This window comes from Triturus cristatus, chromosome 3_2 (genome assembly GCF_964204655.1).
Source record: "Triturus cristatus chromosome 3_2, aTriCri1.1, whole genome shotgun sequence".
NCBI lineage: Eukaryota > Metazoa > Chordata > Amphibia > Caudata > Salamandridae > Triturus > Triturus cristatus.
Genome location: NC_140584.1, coordinates 548,070,664 through 548,089,560, shown reverse-complemented (window position 1 = coordinate 548,089,560; position 18,897 = coordinate 548,070,664).

Genomic DNA, 18,897 nt, shown 5'->3' with positions numbered 1-18,897 from the left:
AGAATTAAATGGACCTGCCACTCTCCCACGGGTCTGCTCCTTCAAAATCTTATTTCTGGCAATGCTAGGATTAGCCCTTAGTGACTGCTGATTCTTGCAGTATGTCACACCCACACAGCCCTCAACGGGATCCTGAAACCATTCTTAAAACCCTCATACAAAGACTGAGCTGCGGTTGTGTTGTAAAAATTCAGCCATGACACCACTGCCTGCCGGTTAACTGGGGAGGGGGCCTTGACCAATATTGCTTGCTCCTTCCTGTTTTTTGGGGCCTCTATCCTTTGTCTTTTTAAAGCACTTGGGGGCATATTATCTAGGAAGTGGATGAGATGTGTTAGCCTCCTTGGCTTAACGCCTCTCATCGCCACTTCAGAAGCACCAGGCTGCACCATATTTCCAAGGATATGGTGCAGCCTGGTGTTTCCCCCTGTGATGACGCTAAGTCTCATGACTTAACGCCAATGCAGGCACCCTTGCACCAGAGTGCAAGGGTGTCTACGAGCAGGGAGGTTTGTTTATGTACAGGAAGGTGTCCCTTCCAGTACATAAACAAACCTAAAATGACATTTTGTAACTTACATGTGTGCTGCTTCAGCAGCACACATGTAAGTTACAAAATGGCATTTTAAAAGAAGGTTTGTTTATGTACAGGAAGGGACACATTCCTGTACATAAACAAACCTTGGCATTTTGCTTTTTCCATGTGTGCTGCACAAGGCAGCATTAAGCCACTTAATGTGGCTTTTAGCCACATTATGTGGCTTATCGTTGCCTTGGTAAAAGGGCGCTGACCCTATCCCCACAACAAAGTCACAAAAAGTGACGCTGTGGTGGTGATAGGGGCTTGGTAATCTGCCCCCAGGACTCAGGTGTGAGGGTAGGCTGCAGAAAGAACAACAGTGCTTGAATTTGCATGTCCCTGAGGCTCTGGAGCAAGATCTTTTACTGAAGTCCCAGCATGACCTCTTCTTTGCCCCACTCCCCAAATTTCCAGTTGCCCTGAGCCCACACGAAAGGGCTGCCTTGGGACGGCCTCAATCTTTAGTGGCTTTGTGAAGTGCAGCCATGTGATCACATTGATCTGATCCCACCCTGACGTGGGTCTAATAGCATTAATACACCTAAATTCTTTGTCATAGTCCCACAAACTCATCATGTGCACAAACTATCTTACTCTGGTAGCACACCAATTATGCCCCCAGGGTCAGGAATCACTCTGCCATGATTGCCTGGAAAATTGAGAAACCTTTGATCCAATTTATCATTGTCTCTGCCACCCTTTTCTTGTAAGGCCAAACCCTGCATTCCCTAGAATGTGAACATTACTTGCACCATTTGCTCTCTTCTCACTCAGACACATCTGCAATTAACTCACACATGTCTACATATTTGCCTTTCCAGATCTTTTTCTTCAACTCTGTAGGCAAATGCCTGCCCAACTAGTCAATCCACCAACAAACGCTTGGCTATGGTGCCAACATACCTGCTGGAGTAGACTCCGTGGGAAGGGGCAGGACCCCGGACACCGCCAGCATTGCTTGCTCCACACTGCTCGCTTGTGAAGTACCAGCCACCACTGCTACTGACCCCTGAGCTGACAAACTAGCTTGACCAGCACCATCAGCTACCCGTACAGGCGCCCATATAACTCCCGCCTGCCCCTGCACACCTTGTCCCTCTACACAATCCAGATGGGCCACCAGCCTCCTGGCCCTTTCAACATTGTCACTCTCTGCTACACCTGCCAAGTCACCACCCAATATCCCTACTTTCGAAAGCCATGGCAAAACACAGGCAAAATCTGCTACCAACTCCAGCTGCCCTGCACTGCCTGCTGGTGTGAGCCCAAATGCCATGCAACTATTACTGTTCTGAGCAATGCACTTGGACTCAAAATGTGATCAGAAGGGTGCTTTTCTACCAAGCAACCGCTTTGCACCTCAGTTTGTTGTACCCAAAATTCTCCCAACAAAACACGGGCATAAATTATGCAACACTTACAAAGCAGCCTCAAATGCCCCAAAATCACCTCACAAACAGGGGCACAAATCAATATTTTGCCCCCAAAAAAGTCCCTCCAATGCCCCTAAGGACCTTCGGAGTCGCCACTGAGAGTTGGGATGTAGAATAAACTCTTGTGTCGGGCGAGCAAGAGAAAACAGAGCTCAGCCAGTGCGGCACCCAAACGGCAGAGCATGGCAAGAGGCAACTAGCAGTGCTGTGCTCGCTGTTGTGCAGCAGAGGTAGGGGCGTTAGCGATGATGCGGGCACAATTCACCCGCATACAGTGGTGAGCATGAGCAAAGAGACCAGCTCGCCGCCGCGCGGCTCCTTATATATGGGCAGGGTTGACCCGCCTGACACTGGTGCAGTGCCCAAATCAGGCCAGTCCTCGCCCATGGCCCTGACCCCAGGCCTGGGGCAAGACGCCCCACCCCCAGTGATGGGCCCTGGTTTGCTGCCACATTATCACCTCTCCCGAGTTGGAGAGCCTCTGGAACGTGGTCTCTATGGTCTTTTCTACTGCAGTGATTGATTCTGATGGTGTTACTTCAATCATTTTGGAACAGCGCATACGTTAAGGAAGCGTGCCATTAGGGCATGAAACCCCGGGGTACCAGCCATGCCCCAGTGCTTCCTTGGTGACCAGATTTGACCTCACCACCAGCAGGTATCTCTTCCGGGGCAGGAATGACGTGACGTAATTTCCGGCCGGTGCTGGTGCTTGGGGGGGATGAGAGTTTGGGGGCCTATTTAGGGCTAATCGCCAGGGCACTCATCCTTTTTTTCCCTGCAGCGCCACCCCGGATGCAGCTGACCCCTACAAATCATCGGCATGGTGGAGCGAGCAGTTTTCTGTTTTCTTTATTCCCCTGCAGGTCGATCGAGGGTCTGTGGCTCGGATGCCGGAGCGCGTCGTGGAAGAGGAAGGCGGGGCCAGCATCGGCCCCGCCGCCATTATGGTGGTCGGCCGTGCCCCCGTATCTTGCCCGTACCGGTGGCCCCCGCGTTGGCTGGGGGCCGTGCCCCGGAGGCGATCGGATCACTTCCGGGTCCTGGAAGACTCCACCGCGCCCCGGAAGTGATCGGATCACTTCCGGGGCGCGGGTGATTCACTCAGCCAGAACCAGTTCCAGCTGGTGGATGTCCGGTAGCATAAAGCCGGGGGGAGCGCGAAGAGCAGTCTCTTTGCTCTCCGCTCCCCTCGGCAGCACACCCGTCGCGTGTGCCTCCTCCCTCGGGAGGACCTTTAACCTTTTTTCTTTTTCTTCTTCTCTGCTTTTAGGACCGGAGTCCGAGGCCGGGGATCCGCGTTTGAGCCTTCGTCAGGAACGTCATCATCGGTGGGGAGCTGCGAGCCTGGGAGAGCACCGGAGGAATTCTATCTTCGTCGATGGAAGTGTGCCAGCCGGTTTGGGAGCTGCGGAGCCCCGGAGACCATCAGTGGTTTTTTCCAGGCTAAAGTTAAGTCGTGCGATCACGCTCTATGGCTGCAGCCTGCTTGGCTTATATAAGCAAAGTTTTTTCAAAGTTAATTTCCACGCTACTTTCACACTCGGTGTACGTGGTGAGCTACACGCAGGGACGCCACAGCTGTCCTTTCAGGGACCTCGAGTTAGTTGGCACAGGCGCAAACGGGGTCCAGTGGCAGGCTTTGCAGCCAGCTCCCGCCTCAATGTCGCTGTAAAGCTTCCCTGGCCGGAGAAAACGATAGACCGGCTTTTGAAGCGAGTTTTTGATTCTCCCTTGGTATACTGAAATGTTTTCTGCTTGTTCTGAGCGGGGTGACTGGCTTAGCACGATTAGTTCACTCACCGGAACCGGTCTCTCTTGGCCCTGCTCACAGTATCCCGCCTAGGACGGGAAATACAGGCTGTGCTCATTCCAAAACAGGAGCAGTCTAGAGGGCGGCGAGATGTGAACAGTATCAGGTTATTTCGGCGCACAGGTGCTTTGCATAGATTTAATGACTTCTCCAGCTATTTCGGCAAACTGATTGGGTCTGGTTAAATCCGATCGTATATCCCTGGCATGTGAGGAAACTGTACTTGAGAGCGGAGAGCAGAACTCGGCATGCTATCTAGGTGAGCACTGCGTTTTGCACAAGCTTAATATTTAAGTGGTTAGCGATTTGTAATAGCAACAGAAATGAGTCATATGGGGCAGGACGTGACATGTTATGGAAGAAAGACTTGCAAACTCGTCTCCTTGTGATGGAGGCATGTATTTCTTTGTTATGAACTTTCTGACTGCTTCCTAGGCGTATCTTGGCGCCCAATAATATCCCGGCAGATGGTCTATGCTACACTCTTTCCCGCAGGGTCCCTTCTAATAGTTCATTAGCACCGCATTTTAATGCCTCTCGGGAGAATAAACTGTGCACCTTCATTTCGTCTGTGGCTATAAAGATTTATTTAGCTAAACAATCCGCGGCTGGCGAGCGTAATTTATGGGATTCTAAATCGCGTATGAAATATCTATTTTGTGAATTGCCACGCAGTTCCAAATGAAGTTTATGCAAGAATTTTCCGATGGTTTTTCCCGAAGAAGCATTGGGTTGGAATGCTTTGATATCGGGCTGCTAAATATGACCGTATTTTGGAGAAATGCACGCGTCTGCGTCGAGGCATGCACCTTGCAGAATTATAGTTCTAAATATATCACAATGCATACATCAGGTGTTAAAACTGTTAGGGCAAATATAGTTGTCTATCTATATTTAACCTTCATGATGTGGTTGTCGATAATGTTTTTGACACATTATTTAACACCTTTGCTGCTAGGCCTTTTGTGCCATCAGCGCGCGGACTGTACAGCCCCTGTTGTCATTAGAAGCATTCTGATTTGTATGTTACGCGAGAGGCAGGAAGTACATAGTACAAACAATGTCGCTGGGTCGGATATATATAGTAACTGTGTGTGCATGTAACCACTTTTATTCATACTTGGTCTTTGCGTATATTTCTTCATATCCTGAATTAGCACAAGATGCGCATTTACCTGCGCAAAGGTCGCATATTGATAGCAGCCAGAAAGACCTGTTAATCCTCTAATTACTAAAGTGCAGCATGGGAATCGCGTTTCTTTTTGTGGTATACAACCCTTTAGCTATCAAACGTACAGGTCTCGTGTGTTTGTGAGTGCAGGATTTACAACAGTTGTAGTTGGTGTCCACCCTTAGTAAGTGCCTGTGAAGCGACGAAAGTGTGATATGGAACGCTAGATAGGGGCGCAACAGTAGGGCAGGCATTTCGCTGCAGGACATAGGGCACGCGGCTTTCGGAAATTTCAGAGCACATGTCTGTCACTTAACTCTGCCTTTCGGGTCTCACACTAGACCGGCAAAGGATTTATCTGCCCCATGTATTATGTCCGCAGGATGGTGGCATCACTTGCTATGTGGTTGCCATGCAATTTGCTGGACAGATTTTATTGGTCCCAGAAGGTGGCCAGAAGTCATTTCATAGCTGGCTGCGTGTTGTGGAATGATCTACCTAGAGAACCACTGTCTTGTATCGTTGGCTACAGCCAACTGCCTGTCACCAGCATAATTAATTAAACTGAGACTAAATGATCAGAATAGTGGTGGCAAAGGTCGCACTTTGATGAAGGAATGTTGGGCTTGACGCTAACCCTTGGGAAAGCCCTGGTTCTATGGACGTATAGTCAGAAAGGGTGGGGGTAGATAGACTGTTTGATACCTTTTCTCCAGGTAAGACTAGCACCACTTCGTTGGCTCACCACAAACCAGTTTCCAATCTGGAGAGACGAATAGCATATGAGTTGGTCGAAAGCTTGCTAGATTCAAACAAGACACAGATTTTGATTCAGGAAACACAACTCTTGATGTATGTGTTGCTACAGTATCTTAATTAGAGAGCAAGAGAGAAATAGGCCTCATATCAGGCAGAGCACCTGGAGGTGCATTAGGTTTCCCCAACAATGGTGCTATTAATGGTTTTTCGCTCTTTTAGGACATGCCCATTTGCTAATGGCAGAGCAGGGTATTCTATATCTGACTCTCTTAGGCATTGAACACACATGTGGTGCTGGGGAGATGGTGTAGCCACCTGCGTGACTATGAAGGGGTCCGCAAATTAGGCACCTGGTGCATTGATTGAATCCTCTCTTTTAAAAATCTGATTCCAATGTTCATCAGGGGACAATGTCCCTCATGGAATACAATTAGTACTTAGCTAAGCACTACTTTGAAAGTCTGAGTTCAATGCTCACCAGGTAATGACAACTGGTGCTGCACTATAGTGCTTTCAATGTTCCGCAGGTAATGAAACTGGTACTATGCTTAGCGCTCTCAAAATCTCTCTGAAAGTTGATTTCAATGTTTTTTCATGTACTGCAAACTGGTGCTATGGCAGGTGCCATTAATTGGAAATTCGATTGCAATGTTTTTTATTTAAACTGACTGCACGATGTGAGGTCCGGGGGTGTCTGGTGGGCAGGGTAGGTACCACTGTCCAAGTAGGGTAAGGGGGATGCACTGTTACGATAACCCTTGCTCACCCTCTGGGTAGCTTGGCCTGAGCAGTCTAGTTTATCATAGGCACTGGGTACAGTATTTGTATCAACACTCACGGTAACACAGTGAAAACGCCGCAGTTTTTTACTCCACATTGCACCTACGCATTCGCATGCATCACATAGTGGAAATAAGGTTTTTTCACTTGGTTTGCCACAAGAGTTTCTCTAGGGTCCATCGTGCCTCCAGTCATTGAACTGGCTCTATGCTGAGTGCTCCCACTTTTCATACCAGTTAGATTTGTTCAGCGTGTACAACAAGGGGTGCCATAAGTGTTGGAAAGGGTACAGTGGGGCCACTACAGTGTCCTGTGTTTGACCTCATGGCCACACTCTCAGATCCCTGTGAGCCCATCCTGCCGGGTCTCAGTCAGAGATGGATAAAATGAGTACCATTGAGTTGGGTAGCAATCAATAACTATGATAAACAATAATTTTAGATGGTTGCGCAGGTGAGGTAGCCACGACTAAATCTCACGCCGCCCAGTGCAAGAAGCTCACATTCAGCCAGCTATCACACTTCCTACCTCTGAGAAACTCTCTGGTCTATGCCTTAGCTGTATCCCATGGGATTACAAACACAGTGATAGGATTAGATTCATCACTTTATCAGGTTGCTGCTATGCTTCAGAGAGAATGCTTTTTGACGCAATTATTGATTTTAGGTCTCCCAGATGGTCCTAATTATTTAGCAGCATTATGCGCAGATTCTGGCATTTCACGAGCTGTAGTTATACTTTTTTGTCACAAGGAGGGTGCAGTAACATACGCCGTTGTGTTAACGTGGTACCGGTGCACCCATGTGCTCTACCTGTAGGTAAGCATACGGCCAGGTTATGGTGTTATACAATAGCCCTGCGTCCAGGTGCCAGCACACTGGTTCATGGGATAATGGTGTGGGGGCACTCGCTGCCGGTCCGCCCTATATACCAGAGCAAGCATTAGAGGTTATTGTTTGTCACGCGGTATCTCTGCACTCGGTTTCTGCGATGCAATGTACCTACCGCTCATGGCCTGTGCATGGGTGTGCATTTATAGTGCGTTGGGTGCATATGATATCTTGCATTTCGTTTTGAGTCACGCATGCTATCACGCTGTAATTTTACCCAAAGATAAAAACACTAATCATCTGTTTTTGATTCTCATTTATGTATGGCTGGATTCATGACTGTTTCATGGGAGGCGCTCCACATCACAGGGTCCAGGTGGGTCCAGGACGGCAATGGTAAGCAGCAGAGTCAAGGCTTTTAGGCGATCAAAGGAGAAGCTCAAAAGTTCCCTCGGCCTGCCACGCAGGACGAAACAGCGACACCTCTCCAAGAAGAAGACACAACCGCGACGACAGTCAATTATATGGACGCCAAGTTGGAGCGTCACGCTTGTATCTGCGGCCATTGGTATGTCTGCTGTCTAACTTTTATGGCAGGAAATGGGGGCAGCGCTATCATGCTACATCTTGGGGTAACAACTTGGTGCACCTAAGAAGGAGGATCCTGGGTGAGACAGTGCTGTTAGAGCAGTGGCGTAGCTAGAGCTTGTGGCGCCCGGGGCTATCCCTCAGATTGCCCCCCCCACCCCCCTGGGGCATGCAATTCAAAGAGGTCCGAGAGACACGTAGTATTGCCGCTAATAGTTACCTTGATCATGCAAGTTACATGCGCATACATGACACGGTCCAAGGCTACACAGTTGAATACACCGGTGACTGGCAGTACAAAAGAGAACACACAGACTGCATGATCTATCTGGGGACTCAGAAAAACCGCATGTGACATCCATCAGAGAGCTGCGTGAACAATTACCTGGTAATCGCCTCAACACAATGCAAACATGCACATACATGACACTGTTCATGTAACCTTCATCTACAGCTGACATTAAATGACCATACATCATGGTCCCCCCCCATTAAAGCAGTGGGGACCTGCACAAACGTGATGTGCTCTGTGGACCCAAAACCAACTTAACAGTGTTGAAGCCTGTGATTCTTTATCTTTCAAAAACAGCAAATTAATTATTCACAGGGAATGACTCACTGTGTGCCCTTAAAACTAAACGCAGCACAAAGGGGTCAGTCAGCTCCACCTTGCCAACACAGACCGGATACAAAGCCCACTCTGGTGGCCCCAAAGGCAACAACCAGGGGTCGCTCCCTGTCATTACTTCCAAGCAGCAGCAACCAACTCCTTGGGAAGGAAAAGACATGTGCTCTTGGTACCCCAAACCAGCTTGTAATAGTGCATCTCTCCTTCACAGCAGCCTCAGCACACACATGGTGCACAGCCTGCCTGGGGGCCCAAAGCTAAAATACAGGGAGGGGCGACACATTATGATCACAATCCTTAAACACAGTTGTGGGGGCCATGGGAACTTGTTCAACTCTATCCAAGACCCGAGACAAACTGTTCCAGCGCTGCGGCACTCCTTGAATATTCAGAAGAAACAAGAAAAATAGGACCAGTAAAACTCACTCTTTTCCAAATCTCTTTCTAAATATTATCACTTTCCATGTAATGTTCCTTTGATGGGAAGAGGAGGTTTCTGAGGCGGGAGTATCAGGCAAGTGATACTACTCAGGCTCCATCTGTTCGAGCCTTCATGGAGGATCCCTCTTCATTACTACCTCCACCTGACCCCGGACTCTGCAACGCACTCCCTTACAGGCTCCCTCTGTGCGAGCCTTCAGGGAGAATCCCTCTTCATTACTACCTCCACCTGACCCCGGACTCGGCAACGCTCTCCCTTACAGGCTCCCTCTGTGCAAGCCTTCAGGGAGAATCCCTCTTCATTACTACCTCCACTTGACCCCGGACTCGGCAACGCTCTCCCTTACAGGCTTGATTATCCACTACTCCTCTCTCCAGTGCACCTTATCTCACAGCTGACCTTGGGCCCCAGCCCCATATCAGGCACCATCGGGCTCCACTTTGCTTTTTCCCGGTAAAAACATTAGTAAAATCACCTTCAAACTTAAAACATTGAATATAGCAGTAAATATAATTACATGCACTTTAAAGTATGTTCCACAGTAGCCCTTATGACCCGACTGCTAATTAAATAAACAAAAACAGAAAGGCCATGACAGGGCCGGCTTTAGCGCTGATGCGAAAGTCTTTTTTGGTGCCACACTAATAACCTCTTTCTCCGTAAATTCCTTTACTACCACCTTCCAACAGTGCCCCTCATCCCTCCATGGCCCCCCTAGTGACCTCCTCCTCAGACTCCCTCACTACCACCCTCCACCAGTGCTCCTCATCTCACCCTAGCTCCCCCTCCACACCATGACCTCTTCCTCGGATTCCCTCACTGTCACCCAGGGCACAAGTCCTAAAAAAAAAAAAAGAAGTGGGGTGACGCTGACTTCACAACAGCAAGTGATGTCACGAAAGGTGGCTTGCACCATCAGACTCATTGCCTCCCCTCGCTCACCCCTTAGATGCCATTGCATCAGAGAAGCCAGAGCGTGAGCAGCGTTCTGAACGAGCTCCAATCTCGCCCCAGAGAGGCCAAAGAATAAATGTGTGGCTCCATTTGCTCCAGTAATCGAGCTACCGTTAAAATAAGTGAGGGGACGCCGTCCACCCGCCTGGTACCCCGACTCGAGCCCTGCAGTCACCCTCCACCAGTGCCCCTCATCGCTCCACAGCCCCTCCAACTACCTCCTCCTCAGATTCCCTCACAGCCACCCTCCACCAGTGCCCCTCATCGCTCCGTAGCCCCTCTCATATATGCATTTGTTGTTTAGCGCTACTCATATCAGTGTAATGTGTCAGCACTTTACACCACGAACACATTATACAGGGACAATGAATCATACAAGTATGTAAATCAGTCTACAGGGAATGTCACATAAGCCAATGAGGATTACAAGGTGTAGGAATCACATGTCATCCATACTGGTGGGCAGTATATTTTGAGAGGGTTTGGTCTGGGGAAATACAACCTTAGGATTTAAAAGAGTATTCCATGGGGGTCAGCTTTACTGATAAAAATGTATCTCTGCCCAAACAAACACTCATTTTAGCAACATTAGAATGATGAAAGACTGAGGAAGTTCTAACTATATCACAAAACAAAAAAACTATACCATTCATGTTTGTATTGTATGCGGCTCTTTGGTGACAGTTCATTGGTCACTGTCCTATGTTAGGATTGTAACTTCTGAACTGCAAGTAACAGGGGGATCTCTTTGACAAAGGCAGTAACCCACTGAGCTTCCACACAAAATACAGTTCATCTGCATTTAAAAACTACTAACAGACAAATTATTGCTCTCCAGCGGATCATTAATCACCAGCGTTATTGGGACATTTGTTATTGTCTTATTGTTGTTCTGCTCAGCATCAGCCATGATAATGATAAAAACTGTTTAAATGAAGCTCGCACGAAGTACGTGTCCTGCTGGGCCTGCGCATATTTTTAAAACAAAAATAAATAGAGTCTCACACATTCTCTTACCTACTACTCCATTAGTCAAACTTAGTGTCACAGCCTGATGTGATAAGCAGCTGCAGGGGTCAGGAAAGGTGATTAGGAATAAACAAACTTATTTTCTCCTGGCTGCATATAAAACGAATTATCCACGCTGCCGCAGCAGACTGCCCCAGGCCACAATTGGGTCCTCACGAGAGTGCATAGTGGTGAAGCGCGTGACGCGTCACCGCTAGCTCTCATCCCGAGGGCTGGGCAAAAATGTAGCCCAGGGCCGTCATTGGTAGCGCTGGCACGCGCTCTCCAAGATTAACGGCCCTGGAGCAGGCTGGGATGATCAACGTCATGGTGCGGTGGCAATGATTGCAATGCAGCAGCAGGCGCTGACGCACTGGCGCACTCAGCACTACAACCAGGTAGGTGAGGTGCGCGCAGTGCGCAGCGCGCTGCTTGCACAGTGCACTCTTTAAAACTGGGCCGCCCGGCCGCGCGCGCCGTTGCGGCGAACTTTATAATTTATTTAGTGACACACTCAGGGCCGGACTGGGAACTGAAAGCAGCCCTGGCAAATTTTGCCAGACCAGTCCCCGTCCGGCATGTAGCGAGCGAGACCGACCGCTACTAGGGAGATTTGGGGGGGGGGAGGGGTTCTCCCTTCCAACCTCAGCTAGGCTTGCCTGCCAACCTCAGCTAGTCCAAGTACATACTTTTCTAATTCTATGCTGATACTTGAAATAGTTAATTTAACATTGGATATTTAGGGCTGCATATACTACGATGCAAAGAAAATAAACTTGGACTGCATGGCATTGCCTGGACCTGGGGAACTGGAAAGCCCAGCATTTGACAGGCAGTCCCCAGACCGCGATCTTCCCGGCCCTCTCCTAAACCGCACTGATGACATCACCATGTCTGCAACGAATGAGGCAATTCCAATAATTGATCACGTCATCCATGTACAACTGAGCCAGTTCATAGGTATAATGGATGGTTCCATCACAATGCCCTTGAGCCAGAGAATAATTAAAGACATCATCTTTGTGCCATGGTCACTACTGGGCTGGGTGCTTGTGGTCACTGCAGGAGTGCAGTGCTGCCAGAAGACCACATGCCATGACAATAGGTGCTACTCTTGTTTCCCAGACAGTACCTTGCATTCTGGGACATGTAGTTTTGTTTTTCCAGTTATGAGCCTGGGTCTAGATTTTCATGCAAAGTGCTGAGGCTAAAAGGTCACGATGGGGTGAAAGTATCACACGCTGCTCAGGAGTCATTTTACAGTCTGTTTTTCAAAGCTAATCATAATTGCATCAACCAGTGGTGAGAAAAATGAAGACAATAAATGTTTTTGACTTGTAGAGACACAGTGTTTTGGCCTCCTCAATAGCTTCCACTCACTACACCTAGTATCTGTATGTGTGCCCACATACTTGGGTCTACAGGGTACTGCTGACATGATGCCAGTTACCAAGTGGCTTTTCCTGGTGCCACCAACTTTCTTTCCCATCCCCCTCCAGCAGCAGTGTGCCCCTGAACCAGCCGGCATCCCATGGTTGTACACACATCAGGGTGCCTAGTATGTTAAACCACTGAGACACACATAACCCTAGCACCTAATCTGCACAGACTACATACAAGTCAATCATGGCCAGCACCCTGTCCATGCTAAACATACGAAGGAAAACAGGATTTCCACACACAGACGTGGGAGGACACCTTACAAGCGTCATCTGTGGTTTGAATTCTCATTATAAATGCTTCGCTTTAAAATACCATAACAGAACACCAATATAAAAATAAATACAGGACTGCAAGTACCAGAATGCACTCTGCCTTGCAGAATTCCTATATACAACAATGTGCACTGTACATGCAGTTTTCATTTTCATAAATGCAGGAATTCAAGTTCCATAAAGCAATATCCCATGAGAAGGTATGATATTAAAAATTCATGTAATTTTGAGTTTCATTCTGGTTCTGTAAGTACCAGAGATATGCTACAAAAATACAAACTGTACATGTTGCTTTGATTTTCATTTTATAAATGCAGGAGTACAAGTACCAGAATGCAATATTCCTCCTACGTGTATTATATAGTACACACCGAGTACGTGTTCTGCTGGTTTTCGTTTTACAAATGAAGGACTACAAGTATCAAAATGCATCCTAGGTCAATTATAGCATAAAACACAATGTACATGTTATTTTCATTTTACAAATGCAGAACTACAAGTACCAGAATGCAATATTCAATGTACATGCACGATATAAAACAATGCACAGTTATTTTGATGCAGGACTGCAGCTACCAGAATGCAATATCTAATAGACATGAAGAACACAAGCTGCTTGTGTAGTTTAGATTTTCCTCCTATGAATGCAGGCTTGAAGTAAGAGCACACAAAGTGCGAAACAGGGCAAGATGATAAGTTGTTGTAAAAACACCTGAGGTGCTAATTCGCAAATCTCTAGCCACACACTGACCTGCTAAAAAAGGAGGGATGCATCTCACTCACTCAGCACTCCATCATACCCCAGGACCTAAGCTCCTCACTAACCAAGCACCTAGGAGGTATTATGTGGTTCTTGGTAGTGCTATAGATACTCATCGCACAGACCTAGCTGCAGATAGTGGTGTGATGCAGACCCCCCCTTCCCCAGCAAAATGAGCTGAGGGGCTACTGAAACTCATCCTCACACAAATTCTCAGTATGGAGGCTGAACTGGGGGGCCTTAAAGATGGAACGACACCACCGCAAAGGCCTGCGCTGGGCCTCTGGCTGCAGAGAGACATAAAGGCGTCGTGCCAGCGCTATGCAAATCATGAAAATAAAATGAAAACATATACAAAAGCTTTTTTTAAATTCATTAATATGCGTGAAACTTTGCATACATTGAATATATTGATGTGACGCACATCCCTTTATAACTGAACAACACCTCTTTGCCAAGCAGTCCTTTCATTATGCTCTGAAGGTAGGGCCATGCTGACGTGTTACAAAGCCAGCAAAACAAAAAACAGCACGCCACAACAACGACGCGGTTTGTCTCAACCGGATGCCTGTGCCGGTCTCATCGCCTCCAGCATGGCTTGGCACGGCATAAACGATATACTGGATTGCATTTGCATTGCATGCAATTTAAACGGCTGGCGTCCAGTCATAATTAAACAGACTCACCTGCGGGCCTCTCTTTCCCAGTCCTGTCTCTGGCCTCTGAGATGCCTGCCAGTGCCTTCTCGACCTCGCCTCGGAGTCACGCGCACTTTTTAATGCGCAAGCCCAATGCGCAGGTCATGATGAGAGTCACCAGGCAGCAGAGACCCCACCCTAAGGTAAAACTAACTGTAAAACCCCGGCGCGCAGACGCGGAGGCGGAGACATCTGCGCGCTGCGCGCCTCTACGACTATACGAACGTCATCATGGTCAGGTCAGGTGGTTTTTAATAAATTGTAATGTGTGTCTAAATGAGATTGAAATCGGCGGGTCAGCACTGCTCCGAGCGGCCGCCCTAAATATAGTGCCGCCTGGGGCGGTCCGCCCCCACCGCCCCCCCCCAGCTACGCGCCTGTGTTAGAGTCAGCATGGCTGGCCAGGCGCTGCCCGGGTGTGGTTATTGTGCGGTTGCACATGCTGCCAAAGGGTCAGTGGCAGGGAGGGAAACCAGTGAGGGCTCACAGTCACTCGGTTCAGGGGATCAATAGTAAAATAGGCAGGCTGTTTAGGACTTCCCAGACCAAGAGTTATTGCTCATGGGTGCATAACAGGGGGATGTCTGCTACTGGCGGGACGGGGTTCACCTCTCTAGGTGGGGGATCGAGGTATTCCTGGGTGACATTTAAGCTTGGCCGGACCAATTTTCAATGGTGAGTATGACCTTGGGTTTTGGGGGAGGCCTGATAGTCGGTCAACTATGCAGGCCTGTGCGGTAAGGTCATCGGTTGGACAAACTAAATTGACTAATCTTTTGGGGCGCCTTATTAAATGGGGCGCCCAGAGGGGAGGGACATGTGGCTCTCACCTGACTCCAGGGGCAGTTACAACCGGTTGGTTGCAACGGTGCGGGGACAAACGGGGGTTACGCTTTCCATTGGCTGGTTGGCCACCCCGCACGCGGGCGTAAGTAAGCTGCGCTGTCTGCATGGCCCCTTTATGGAGAAAGTCTTAAAGAACGCATGGGGGTTGCCTGGAAGGAACTACTTCCGGGTCAGCTGGGCCCCCTGCGCATGCGCACCCTGGTTGGGGGGCGCGGGACAAATATGGTGAGAACCACTTCCGGGTCAGCTGGGCCTCCTGCGCATGCGCACTCTGGTTAGGGTGCGCGGGACAGTTTGGATTAAAGGGGGAGGGGCCAGCGTGTTGACCTTGCCGTAGGCCCAATAGGAATACGCAGAAATGTCATCAGCAATATGTTTAGACTAGGATAGGAACTTTATGTATTAGAACTTGGTTGAAGCTAGGAATGAACCAAATGTACCAAATCCTGTCTTACCATGTCATTTCTGCGTAATTATATATTTGTGTACAAATATGTGTGTTTGTTAATAAATACGATCGGGGGTCAACGACCCCCTATTTCAAAACTAAATTGATTGTATTGGTGTCTGTCACAATAGAAGGGAGGAGGGGGCGGTAGGCCGTACCGGACCATAGAGGAATGCGGGGCCAGCATCGGTCCCGCCGCCATTATGGTGGTCGGCCGTGCCCCCGTATCTTGCCCGTACCGGTGGCCCCCGCGTTGGCTGGGGGCCATGCCCCGGAGGCGATCGGATCGCTTCCGGGTCCTGGAAGACTCCACCGCGCCCCGGAAGTGATCGGATCACTTCCGGGGCGCGGGTGATTCACTCAGCCAGAACCAGTTCCAGCTGGTGGATGTCCGATAGCATAAAGCCGGGGGGAGCGCGAAGAGCAGTCTCTTTGCTCTCCGCTCCCCTCGGCAGCACACCCGTCGCGTGTGCCTCCTCCCTCGGGAGGACCTTTAACCTTTTTTCCCCACCCACCATCCCTGAGATAGATGTTTGTAAAGTGAAATATGTTAGTGTGTTTTTTCCACAGGATGTCAATTACGAAGACAAATTGTATGGAAATGCCTTTTTGTCGTGTTTTAGGCGGTATTTCTGGTCAGGCGGTAAGGTCATCGGTTGGACAAACTAAATTGACTAATCTTTTGGGGCGCCTTATTAAATGGGGCGCCCAGAGGGGAGGGACATGTGGCTCTCACCTGACTCCAGGGGCAGTTACAACCGGTTGGTTGCAACGGTGCGGGGACAAACGGGGGTTACGCTTTCCATTGGCTGGTTGGCCACCCCGCACGCGGGCGTAAGTAAGCTGCGCTGTCTGCATGGCCCCTTTATGGAGAAAGTCTTAAAGAACGCATGGGGGTTGCCTGGAAGGAACTACTTCCGGGTCAGCTGGGCCCCCTGCGCATGCGCACCCTGGTTGGGGGGCGCGGGACAAATATGGAGAGAACCACTTCCGGGTCAGCTGGGCCTCCTGCGCATGCGCACTCTGGTTAGGGTGCGCGGGACAGTTTGGATTAAAGGGGGAGGGGCCAGCGTGTTGACCTTGCCGTAGGCCCAATAGGAATACGCAGAAATGTCATCAGCAATATGTTTAGACTAGGATAGGAACTTTATGTATTAGAACTTGGTTAAAGCTAGGAATGAACCAAATGTACCAAATCCTGTCTTACCATGTCATTTCTGCGTAATTATATATTTGTGTACAAATATGTGTGTTTGTTAATAAATACGATCGGGGGTCAACGACCCCCTATTCCAAAACTAAATTGATTGTATTGGTGTCTGTCACAATAGAAGGGAGGAGGGGGCGGTAGGACGTACCGGACCATATCTGCAGTGCGGGATGCTTACTGGGCCGGGAACCCCTTGGGCTGAGACTACTCGCCCAGGCCAGGCCCTGGTGGTGGTTTGGTCCCCGGCAGCGAAGCGCTTTGGTAGCGGATGCGATCCGGTCACCCTTGGAGGATCGTTGGTTGGTGTGCTTTCCTCGAGCACACAGAGGTAAGGGAAGGGGGCCTTGATCTTTGTCTGGTGCAGTCATGGGGGGAGGTTGTTACAGTTTTTTAATACAGATTAATGGGGGGGCTAGAATACGGTAACCCCCTCACAGCCTCCTCCTTCGGCTGCACAGTGCGAGGAGCGATGACATGGTGCGCGGGAAGGTTTTTTTCCGCCTCTTCCCTTTTCCTTACTGATTGTGGGGGAATTTATTTTAGCTTTCAGTACTAGCTGTGTTGTTGGCAGTGTAAGCGCAAGGTAGACTTCATTAATAAAAGTACGGAGCAAGCTACCGCTTGCGAAGGCCAGTAACAGCGCATGGAAGTAAAGCGCACTACCGGTCTGGATCTGTTCATTGAAGTACAGCGAATCAGCTGTCGGCCTCTTGCAGGGTAGCCAATCTCAAGTGTACAGTCTTTGCTGTTTTAGTAGGAGCAGTATAAACAATTGTCATTGGCATTGAGTTTAGCTGCATTTTAGGCGGCAATCTGCATAGCTGGGGGGTTTTTGACTGGTTGACTGGGATAATTAACATCCTTTTACACGCTTCCAGCTTACTTATAGTTTACACTGCCTGCAAAAGAGGGGAGAGAGGGAAAAAGGAAGGAGCGTGATTCAGAATTATCACAGCTACTGAAACTAGTTTAGGCCAAGTTAGGCAATAGCAGTGATTCAGAGGAGGAAGTAGCCAGACCTGTTCTGGACACCGAGCCAGCATTGTGGGGGGAGGATCGCCCTCACAGGATCGGGGTGCCCCCGAAGGCAGCATTTCCACCGGTACCCAAGAAACCTAGGACACACCCCTCCAAAGTTAAAGCTGGCAATAAGGAGGTTGAGGTGGCCGGGCCAAGCGGTAGAACTGGGCATGGTAGTCAGCCGCTTTTGGGAGGGGGTATACAGGGACCACCCAGCATTCCGACTGCACCTCAGTCGCTAACGGTGGCGCAGCCAGTCGCTATCGGTTCCCCAGATGTGGGTGTTGTGCTAGCAGACATTCGTAGGGCTTTGCAGGTGCTGGCTCCCTCAAACCAAAGTGCGTTGTCTGGGCAAACAGCAGTGCAAAATGAAGGCGGGGCGGGCCCCTCAGGGGCTGGGGGGCAAGCACCCGCGACCCAGGCAGTGAGTTTAGGGGAAGGGGGACCAGCCCCGAGTACACCATTAGGGGTTGTTGCGCCGCTTGGCCCAGTGTTTCCTGGAGGACCGACAGGTGTAGCACAAGGCTCTACAGCAAGTATTCTAGCTTCATTGGCCTCCGTATTAGCCCAATTGGTGGCACCAGCAGCCGTGAGCCAGGGCAGTAGCACCTCGGTTGCGCCATATGTCGACGGAGTTAGGGAGCACAGTGAGTGAGTTGCAGAGACAGGTAGCTCTCTTAGATAAGGCTTCCAGGAAGGAGGACATGAATGCAGCCCCTCTTGCAGTGGGTGAGGGGGCGCCTGCACAATCCACTTTGGTCACAGTAGCCCCAACAGATAAGGGGTCAGGGACTGCTGACAAGAATCTTAATAGTGGTAGGAAGGTTCTGGGGGTCCAAGATACATTGCTTTCTAAACCTGGCAAATTGGCTGTTCGCGTAGCCGATGTGGACATTTTTTTGGGGAGGGCGAGTTTATTGATATATTCTGCCTGAGACAGCCTAAAAGGCGTGAAGCGGAGGCTAAGGAGAACGAGGGGAAGGAGAGCTTTTCCAAAGACAAGAAGCCAAGGGTTTAGGAGTCAATCACGAATTGGCTCTTTGGTTTTAATGTATTCGATACAGTACGGGTGGAAAAGAGGCCTGAGTTGGATGCTCCTTTGATATTTTATTCTAATAAGATTTTGAAGGCACATGCGATGTACGGTGGGATGGCCTGGTTGGATTATGACAGGGACTTCAGATGGGCAAAAGTAGAGGACCCTGAGATTGGTT